We start from the raw sequence: 7,351 nt of genomic DNA on the forward strand, positions 1-7,351 counted from the left end.
TGAGCAATGTGAAAGTAGCCTAGTCAGGGATTTAAGACAATCACATGCATCAACAGCATGTCAGGAAAGGGATGTGATGTATTTCAATAGAACATATGCAAAATGCAATWCTTKATTTMAGGAGTGGGCATACATTTATTAAAAGAGACAAAATGCAGCTCATTTGAATGTATTTTCTTTAAATACAGAACAGAATGACTGTACTATGTGCAGAGATATAGGAGGATGGGCTCATCTCTGCCCACCAGCCTCCTCTGTTGTACAGTACTGGTAGTAGCCTTAGTCCTGTAATGTGCAAATAATGTCCATATGAAGATAGAATGTCCATATATTAGTACTAACCAGTAATTTACTGTAATAGGATCTCTAAACTCTGAAAACCCTGAAATGATTCAGGCTGTAGAGCTCTATCTAGGAGAGGAAAGTGATGCTGAGTGTGTTCATCTGAATCTCCCTCCATCCCTCCCTCCCTCCTTCCTTCCCTCTCTCTGATCATGCCTAGATTATGAATGTTTAGTTAATTTCAGTATTGCCTTTAAACTAAAGCTTATGCCTTGTAGAAAGTTAGAATTCATTTGACTATGTATTTCAATCGATTTGCCTTTGACAAACTTTTGTCAAACCTTTCTTGACCTTTCTATTACTGTAACCCAGTGTACAGTGTGTACTTTTTGAATAATATTTTATGCCTCTCTGTGCAACTCAATATTAGGAATGTGTTCTAAATGTGTTTTCTCCTCCCTCCTGTGTGTGTGTGTGTGTGTGGGTCTGTGTGGGTCTGTGTGTGTGTGTGGATCTGTGTGTGTGTGTGTGTGTGTGTGGGTCTGTGACTGTGCGTGTGTACTGTATGTGTTGCACACTTAAATAATGACGACTGCCTGTATCACCACTAGGTCTCTTTCTGCTGATGGTCAATAGTCTAAGAGCCATAGATTGATGACGTGGCAGGTGGCAGCGTGGTAGGCACAGCTTGTCCAATGAATTATTAAAACATGTAGGATTAGCTGATAACTACGAAACAAACATTCTGGATAATATAGAGAATCTGGAACTATTTATTGATCAGCAGTTTGATATGCTCTTAATAAAAGAAACAGATATATCGAAGCGAACAAGAGACACATTTCCTCGAGATCTGCGAGCGAAATGAGAGGGAAGCTGCCATCTAAAATTCCAAACGTAACATTGGAGGGGGACGTTTTTAAAACCATGTCTCCAGAAGATAGAGCATGGCTTACAAGCATGAACGAGCAGTTAAAAAACTGGATCTATAGCCTGGGCTACTGGGGGAGGTTGAGGCCTTAAAAACAGGACTGGATTACAGTTATAAAATCATGGAAGAAATACGAGCGGAAAATAAGATATTGAAAACTATCGTGGACTCCCTAAAAGTTGATCTAAAGTGCAGAAGTATGAAAAATAATATCGTTGTAATGGGAATAAAGGAGGATGAAAACAAATACTATCAGTCAACGGAGGAAAAAGTCAAGGTGTTCATGAAACGTCATCTCAATATGACGGACGAACAGGTGGATACAATTGATTTTCAAAGCGCTCACCGTTTCGGTGGCAGAGCAGATGGAAGGGCCCGTCCGATCGTAGCTATGCTAACACACTACAAAAAGAAAATGGCCTTGTTACAACAGGGTAGGGAATTGAAGAACACCCCATTCTCTATTAATGAACAATTTCCTCATGAAATAGTGGAGAGACGACGTGCCCTGTACCACACTTTCAAAGGCTCTGAGCAGAGACGCAGAATCTTCGTCTAGTGGTCGATAAATTATATGTAAACAATCAAATGTTCAAGGACTTGAAGATTACAATGTGGCTGTGAGTGATAACTACCTCCTGTTGAAGTAGTCACCGCATTACACAGTACAAATATGGATGAATACGTTTTTTACAAAAACATTTTTTTTTGCATGAACAACTTTTTACAATTATTTTTTATTCATGCAGTATGGAACCGTGGACTATGTGGACTTAAAATACTGTTGCATTTATGGTAATTCATAATGGGTATGATGAACTTATCCTTTTTCTATTTAGCCAATATGTAACATCAGACTTTATGGGCGTAATATCAGGTTTTGATTTAGGAGAAGGTGAGAATGGGTAAGGCTGACCTTTTTTCTTTATGATTTTTATGTATTTATTTTGAAGATTGTACATTAGAAATACCAAGGTCGTTTTTTTGTTTGTTTAATGTGATATGGCCTAATTGTATAGGTTGGGTATATCTTGACTTAAAATCTATTATATAGCGTGGCCTTTGTTCGCCGATGTGATCGGAACGGTTAGCTTTTAAGATAAAACTTAATAAATATGAATAGATGTATTATAGGGCTAGGATAAAGGATTATAAAACCTGTGTAGGTTCTCTGATGGAATAGGACTGTACGTTCCTAAAATAATTGGTATTACCCTTTCACATTTAAAAAATAAATCTCAATATAAAAAGTGTAAAGGATGATTATTTTACTGATACACACAGGCACATGGATGGATTAGGTATTGACAACAGGGCTGTTGTCTCTAGTGTGGGGCGGGCTGGTTAACACTGGGATAAAGTGATTAAAGTTAACGGTAGAACTAATACAATAATTGGAAGCACTTCTCCAAGCGAGAGACAGGGATATTATAGATTATTCTATATAAGCTATTTCTGCTACCTTTTATATTCTTGATCTTAATGATATACAGTGGTTCCTCCTTTAAAAGTTGTGAACTTAGAGGTACCCAGCGTCATGGCTTCATTGCTCCAGACCTCCGCAAGGGGGAGTTAGAGCACTCATCATGCATTTGGGTCCCAGGGTTTTTATATGACCAATCATATTGAGTGGTTCCAATGACAAATTTGATGCGAGCCACTCGTTCCTGGTGACTTTCTTCATCAAAGATGTCTGACAAAACATTATGGTGGAAACAAATGTAAGTAAATATAACGTGATAACAAGTCAAGCAAAAAATGTACAAATGAGAGGAATARGTTAGTTGATATAGAGACAAACGATTATGCATATTTTTTTTGTCATGAAGTTAATTTACGAAAATCGCTATTTAGCCCGTTTTTTTTTGTCATATCCAATACCAGGTGTATCAAACTCCAGTCTTTGAATGATGCTGTGTCTGCATGTATGTTTTACAATTATACACTTCAACAGTGTTWACCACTCCTGCTCCTGGGACATCAATGATTACACATTGTAACTATGCAATACACTAGAAACTTGATTTAAGTAAAGGCTGATTTGTTATTCATATATACAGAATAAAAACAGTACATCCTGCCAGCACGCCACTCAGGAGGAGAATGACGTGTGGAAGAGGGGTAGGAATGAGATGGAGTAACAATCCAGGCTATTTGCTCTGAGACCAGCATAGTATTGCAATGAAACAAGCAGGGAGCAGGTTTCGAAACCCTCAACATTCTAGCACGAAGTCCAGCACACTATCGACTGTGCCCAAATGTATTAATTGGTGTTGGGGCCGATTGTGGCTAAAAACACTTTATCAATTGGAATCTTTAACATGTGGAAAGGGGAAAAAGTATTATTATTAGTTTTTCACAAGCGTAGCAGGAACAATAGACTATTCAAACTTTACTAAAGAATTGTCTAATAGCCGAGCTAGGTGTGAAACCCCCCTCCCCAACTTGAGCTAGGTGTGAACCCCACCCCAACTTGCAACAAATAATTTGTATCTATCTTTCCACATCTACCTACAAACCTATCTACCTACACACGGTTAATGTTCGGAAAAAATGTATATACAGTTGAAGTCAGAAGTTTACATACGCTAAGGTTGGAGTCATTAAAATTCGTTTTTCAACCACTCCACACATTTCTTGTTAACAAACTATAGTTTTGACAAGTCGGTTAGAACATCTACTTTGTGCATGACACAAGTAATTTTTACAACAATTGTTTACAGACAGATTATTTCACTTATAATTCACTGTATCACAATTCCAGTGGGTCAGAAGTTTCCATACACTAAATTGAATGTGCCTTTAAACAGCTTGGAAAATTCCAGAAAATGATGTCATGGCTTTAGAAGCTTCTGATAGGCTAATTGACATAATTTAAGTCAATTGGAGGTGTACCTGTGGATGTATTTCAAGGCCTACCTTCAAACTCAGTGCCTCTGCTTGACATCATGGGAAAATCAAAAGAAATCAGCCAAGACCTCTGAAAAAAATGGTGGACCTCCACAATTCTCGTCCATCCTTGGGAGCAATTTCCAAAGGCCTGAAGGTACCACGTTCATCTGTACAAATAATAGTACTCAAGTATATACACCATGGGACCAACATGCCGTATACCGCTCAGGATGGAGACGTGTTCTGTCTCCTGAGATGAACGTATTTGTGTGCAAAAAGTGCAAATCAATCCAGAAACGAAAAGGACCTTGTGAATGATGCTGGAGGAAACAGGTACAAAAGTATCTAATATCCACAGTAAAACGAGGCCTATATTGATAACCTGAAACTGCTCCAAAACCGACATAAAAAAGCCAGACTGCACATGGGGACAAAGATCGTACTTTTTGGAGAAATGGCCTCTGTCTGATGAAAAAAAAATAGAACTGTTTGGCCATAGATGAGCTCGTTATGTTGGAGGAAAAAGAGGGAGCTGCAAGCTGAAGACACCTCCCAGCGTACCGTGAAGCCACGGGGTGGCATGATGCAGTGTGTGGGTGCCTTTGGGCTGCAGGGAGGGGACTGGTGCATCTTCACAAATAGAGTAGCATCATGAGACAGGAGGAAAAATGATATGGATAAAATTGAAGCAACAATCTCAAGACATCAGTCAGGAAAGTTAAAGCTTGGCTCGCAAATGGGTTTCCAATTGACCAATGACCCCAAGCATACTTCAAAAGTTTGTGGCAATGACTTAAGGACAACGAGTCAAGGTAATGTGGAGTGCCATCCCAAAGCCTGACCTCATGCCTATAGAAAAATGTGTTGGCAGAAACTGACAAAGCGTGTGCGCGACACGGAGTGCGTATCAAACTGACTCAAGGGAATGACCAAAATTCACACCAACTTTTGTGGGAAGCTTGTGGAAGCTACCCGAAACATTGACCTTAAGTTTAAAACAATTTAAAGGCAATGCTACCAAATACATTCGATGTGTATGTAAACTTCTGACCACTGGGAATGTGGTGAAAGAATAAAAACACTGAAAGATCAATTCTCCTCTACTATCATTCTGACATTTCACACATTCGTAAACTAAAGTGGGTGATCCTAACTGAACCTATAAACAGGGAATTGTTTTACTTGATCGACTAAAGTGTCAGGATGTGAAAAAACAGAGATATTCAATATATTTCTATTTGTAAAACATCACAGCACAATGAAAAAACTCTACTGGCACATGGAAACCAACGAGGTGGTCCTCATGGTGCTGCATAGGGCCTGAGAGTGGCTGAGGGTTGGGATTAAAGATGTTTGGTAATGTATTATTGTTATGTGACAGCTTTATATAAAAGAACCATGTATATGTAAAATGTATATGAAAAATGTATATGAAAAATGTATATGTAAAATGTATGCATATGTAGCAAAAAATATATTTGTCCTCCGAAGAGGGTGAGGTGGTGGAGGTGTTTAAAAAAAAATAATAACAAAAACTGACTACCCCTTGGCAATCAGGAGACTCTCGGGTATATTGTGAAGGACTGTCATTAAAATTGCTTCATGGTGAAGAAATTTAAAAAGAAAAAAAAAAGAGCCCTACATACTACCTATATTATCACTAGGTCTCCGTCATTCGCAGGAGGAAAAGATGGAGATATCGTGGACGACGGTGCGGGTGCCTTGTAAGGATCCGTCTCCGAGAGGATAATCTACCTTCACCATCGGTCCTATTAGCCAACGTACAATCAATTGATAATAAAATAGACGAACTACGAGCACGTATATCCTACCAACGGAACATTATGTATATACTATGTATATTTGTAAACAACAGTTGGTGCACAAAATCTAACGAAGTCTCAAGGTTTTGGTCACCTGAGGTAGAGGATCTCACGATATGCTGTAGACCACCCTATTTACCAAGAGAGTTTACATCTATATTCTTCGTAGCTGTCTATATACCAACACAGACCGCTGCTGGCACTAAGACAGCACTTCATGAGCTGTATACGGCCATAAGCAAACAGGAAACCGCTTATCCAGAGGTGGCGCTCCTAGTGGCCGGGGACTCTAATGCAGGGAAACTTAAATCAGTTCTACCAAATTTCTACCACCATGCTAAATGTGCAACCAGAGAGAAACAAATCTGGACCACATTTACTCAGAGATGCATACAAAGCTCTCCCTCACCCTCCATTTGGCAAATCTGACCATAATTCTATCCTCCTGATTCCTGTACACACGTAAAAACGAAAGCAGGAAGCACCAGTGACTCGATCAATGAAAAAGTTGTCAGATGAAGCAGATGCTAAGCTACAGGACTGTTTTGATAGCACAGACTGGAATATGTAACCGGGATTCCTCCGATGGCACTGAGGAGTACACCACATCAGTCACTGGCTTCATCAATAAGTGCATCGATGACGTCGTCCCCACAGTGACCGTGCGTACATACCCAAACCAGAAGCCATGGATTACAGGCAACATCCGCACTAGGCTAAAGGGTAGAGCTGCCGCTTTCAATGAGTGGGACTCTAACCCGGAAGCTTATAAAAAATCCTGCTATACCCTCCGACGAACCATCAAACAGGCAATGCATCAATAAAGGACTAAGATTGAATCGTACCACACCGTCTCCAACGCTCGTTGGATGTGGCAAGGCTTGCAACTTATTATAGACTACAAAGGGAACCACTGCGGCGAGCTGCCCCGTAACACGAACATACCAGACGAGCTAAATTATTTATATGCTCGCGTCGAGGCAAAGATCAAAGATCAAACATCAGACATACAACTAATGTCTCTCCTGAGTTCTGCCCCGAACAAAAGAAAGACAGGATCTTATATACCCGAGATCACACCTTACGCTGTATCTCTGTCTCGCACAGTCCCTTTTCTCACCTTTTCTCACAGTCCCTTTTCTCACCTTTTCTCACAGACACGGGGCTGCGGGTTTTGGCAGAGAGCTAGACACAGACAGAGGCCTCAATATTCAGCTATACAGTGAGCATAAGTACAATGGCACGTAAGCAAATGAATATCAACATAATCAATGGTGGGGGACTTTAGAAGACCCCCAAAATCAACTTTAACCCTTCAGTAACCTGCCTAAATGACTACCGACCCATAGCACTCACGTTTTTAGCCATGAAGTGCTTTGAAAGGCTGGTCATGGCTCACATCAACACCATTATCCCAGAAACC

The sequence above is a fragment of the Salvelinus sp. IW2-2015 genome, unplaced genomic scaffold (genome assembly GCF_002910315.2).
Source record: "Salvelinus sp. IW2-2015 unplaced genomic scaffold, ASM291031v2 Un_scaffold4883, whole genome shotgun sequence".
Taxonomy (NCBI): domain Eukaryota; kingdom Metazoa; phylum Chordata; class Actinopteri; order Salmoniformes; family Salmonidae; genus Salvelinus; species Salvelinus sp. IW2-2015.